This window comes from Mixophyes fleayi, chromosome 7 (genome assembly GCF_038048845.1).
Source record: "Mixophyes fleayi isolate aMixFle1 chromosome 7, aMixFle1.hap1, whole genome shotgun sequence".
NCBI lineage: Eukaryota > Metazoa > Chordata > Amphibia > Anura > Limnodynastidae > Mixophyes > Mixophyes fleayi.
In genome coordinates, this window is record NC_134408.1 from 40,809,798 (window position 1) to 40,813,727 (window position 3,930).

The 3,930-nt window shown below is 37.0% G+C and overlaps 1 long non-coding RNA gene across 1 annotated transcript; it reads left to right on the forward strand.

Moving 5' to 3' along the window:
- The first annotated feature begins 556 nt into the window (after positions 1-556).
- LOC142098679 (uncharacterized) lies at positions 557-3,057 on the forward strand. Its single transcript, XR_012678389.1, has 3 exons — positions 557-628; positions 1,857-1,919; positions 2,994-3,057. It is a non-coding gene; the product is annotated as an uncharacterized LOC142098679 (long non-coding RNA).
- The last annotated feature ends 873 nt before the right edge of the window (positions 3,058-3,930 follow it).

Sequence of the window (3,930 nt, forward strand, 5' to 3'; positions counted from 1 at the left end):
ATTCGACAATCATTATTGTATAGCAACTAGACGTGCATAACACCGTAACATTGGAATTTCCGAGGCAGAGCACATTTAGTACATAAGGAGTGGTACCTAAGGAGGGGATGTGGTCCAAAAGTTGCCTTGTTTAATATGAAATGAAAATGAAATTAATGAATTCAGGTTTTTAATTTGGTTATTATTTGTCATTTGTTCAGAACCCTTGCGTCATTTCGTAATGTATGTGTGAAAGATTAGTTCTAATACTTGTATTTTATAAAAGTGTGATGAGTAATTGGCTGGATTACTGTTACACACAGATGCTAGAAGGACAATTGCATTCTTGGATTACAGTCAGTGCAGAACAGATCGATAGACAATTTCATAACATTTGGCGTAGCAAGCAATGTTCAACACTATTCTATTAAAAGTGGCCTCATATATAAAGTAAATCTACGCTTCTGCAATTGGAGATACAATTGGAATTAAGTGTCCTTTTGTGGACTAAATGTACATTTTGATCTGAATTTCAAACTTTACTGTCATTCTTATGCATGTTCTGTTTCTTATTTTAGGGCTAATCTACCTATTTTGGACGGATTATGTTTCCTGGTCAGAAGACAGGGAACTGATTAAAAGTCTTATGGTAAGTTGATTGTTTATTAGATTTATTAGATTGCTGGGCCCCTAAAAAATGAACTAGGGAAATGAATTTAAAGTAATAAAAAGAAATCTGATGCATAAAATATTTTATTTTCAACTGTGTTTATAAGTAAATATAATAAGGTGAGCGCTATTCCACAGTAACCCATGCACACCATTAGATATTATTGTTTTACACAGGAGAAAGGGCAGGTACTAAGCAAGGATTGAATAAGCAAGTAGTCCTTATAACATCCACCCATATGTGCTGAATGAGCCGTGTTCAGTTAGAGGCAAACCATTCTTTATTAATGGCATGGATTACATTATAACTGGATTAGCATCACACGACCGGCAGTAGAACTTGTCATCCCAATTTTTAAACAGCAAAACAGAATCCAGGAATTTATAGACCACTTGACCTGACACTAGTAGTATATTAGGATATTCCATCAAATCAGTTGAAACTGTGCAACACAACAGGCACATAACACTTATGGTGCATAAGATTAAAACATTCAGACTAAGGGGGAAAAACGTACATCAGCAGAAACGGGTAAATGTACATTAAACAAAGGGTCATACATGGTACACATTCAGATTAAATCAACGTTATTAGTGAGATTCCTCAGGGATCAATAGAGGGCTCGATCCTTTTCATTTGCAGATGACCCAGAACTATGTGGGGATGAATAAATAGAGTATGATAGAAGTATTTGGACTAAATTGGGAGTTTAGAGCTATGTAAGGCCAGTACAGAAATTTTGCTAGCTATAGATTATTTGCAATACAAATTGGCAGAAGGAAGATCGAAAATGACTTAGGAAACCACTAAGCTGAGGATCAGCGCTCAATGTCAGACATCTACTGCAAGTGCTAACATAATCTTTATTGTCTGCATTCTTGTCACTCCTGCCGATTTGGTAGCATGTTGTTGGTGATGGTCAGGAGATCACGGCACGCATCATCGTATAGGTGCAATTGGATGAATCTTTTAATTGGTTGTCCTGTAAAAAAAATTATGCCAATTGCAATTTCTAAATGGATAAGAAGCCATCATTCCTAAGATGATTTCCACTTTTGTTGCCTTGTTTCAGAGGAAACTTATGGTATCTGTGTTGTAACTGAATTGTTACACCAACTGACTAACGTTAGAAATGTATACCTGACAGGGTGTTTCTTTCGTGTTTTGCTCAGGAACATAATCACATAAACAAACATTTTATTTTTAGATAAAAGCAGAGGAAAGTAAGCAGGAGATGAAATCTATGGCGAAAAACATCCATTCTCTAAAGGTGAATTTTAGACTCTTGCATTTTACACTAAAGCTGTTGTGAATGGGCCAAGATTATATCTTACAAGCTGTAGCGGTCAATGTTTCCAATAGGCAAGCTTTAAACTTTCACAATGTCCAGATAAGTTGCATGTTTGTTTTAGGAAGATGAACATTTAGGGCCTGAGTCATTAAGGAGTAATTGTGATTCGGGACAAACCATGTTACAATGCAAGGGGTCAAAATTAGTTTTTTATTTTGCACATAAGTTAACTACTGGCTGTTTTTTTCATCTATCACACAAATACTTGATAGATTTATTTTTACACTGAAATTTAAAGGTGATCTAGGACATGCCCTATCCCAACTATAAATCTATCCCCACATTTTAAATTTACCTCCCCCTCCAGTGCAAAATGGTTTTGCCCAGGTGCAGTTACTACTATTTTATGCTTTGCTCTCCTTAATGACTCAGGCCCTTAGGGCAGTCCAACCCTTTCTCTATAGTAAGGCTAGGTACACACTATATTGTTTTCAGCCGATTATTGAGCCAATCAAACAATAAACGACCGTTCGGCCCAATAGTGTATTTGTGTGTTTGCTGCAACGATGAACAATTATTATTCCAAAGCTCATCTTATTATTTTATTTGATTTATAAACTGAACTAAAAATCTCGTTCAGCAATGGAACAATGTCGTTCCAATTCTGCAGTGTGTATGTACTAATTACCGGCAGTGTCCATAGATCTATACTAAACAAATGGTGTTCCTCCAATGACCAGTAATTACAAATTAAAAGACAAGCCCCTCTAATACATTGGGGATAATCACGGCACAATGTGCAAGGGACGTGCTCTTAGACACTCACCGGCATATAACAAATGATCTGTCTCAAGTAATAATCTTAAAAGCAAAAAGCCATCATTCGCAAGGTGGTTCTGACTTTTGCTGCTATGATGGAGATGAAACATATGGTTTTAGTGGTTGAATTGAATTGTTACACCTTTTGACTAACTTTAGAAATGTATACCTGACAAAATGTTTCTTTCTTATTTTGCTCAGTAATTTAACCTTCAACAAACATTTTATTTTTAGAAGCAATTTTGGAAACGTGGAGAAGAGATGATACTTATGGAGGAAAAAATACAGTACATGAAGGTGCATTTTAGACCCTTTTCCATTTTAAGTCAAGGCTTGTGAGAATGGGCCATGATTAATTCTTATATGCTGTCGAGGGCAATGATTTCAATGGGCAAACTCCAAACAGTCACAATATTCTGATGACTTCAAAACCACACAAACGTTACCGGCAGCTCTAGGTGCAAATTGAACACAGTCCCCACCCTCTAAAAAACCATAGCGTTGATTAAACTATCCATTCTTTATTGATGTCTTCAGAAATGAACACTCCAATGGATGGAGATCTTAACAAGCTCATAATAGACCCTATAACATAAATGTCTTTGATTCCCTTCAAATAAACGATAAAGTAACTGGCCTGGAAGCTAATGGAGAGACAGAAGCCAGTGACTTCTATTGGGCAAGCAACGCTGTAATCCTGATAGCGCTATCTCCAGCTCAGGATGGAGTTAGCAGGAATTTTTCAAGGAAATAAATGCTTTATTTATTTAAATTAATTTTGAGATTTTTGTTAACAACATGTTTGTTTCGGCAAAGCCGGGTCACGCCTGCGCAGAAGCAATGAAGGCTGGCTCTCAAAGTAGTAAGGCTCCTCTTACCGCTAGCAACCATTATTGCCAGGGAGCTGAGCATCACTCGGTAAACAGTGGTCGTGGATTTTCTATCGCTGCGACAGACACTAGAGCGGATATACATCGTCCCTGTCACATGCAATCCTGCCCTAGTAAACTCATCAATCAATCCATAAATACTTAGCTGCTTTGAATCAATCTGAATTACTACAGGTTGTTCTATCTGCAAACACTTCAAAATTCGAGCGTGTTTGTCGCATTGTCTCCAATTTGCACCATCAAAGCTCCACCCCCTAATCCGCCATGACACAATTTGCATC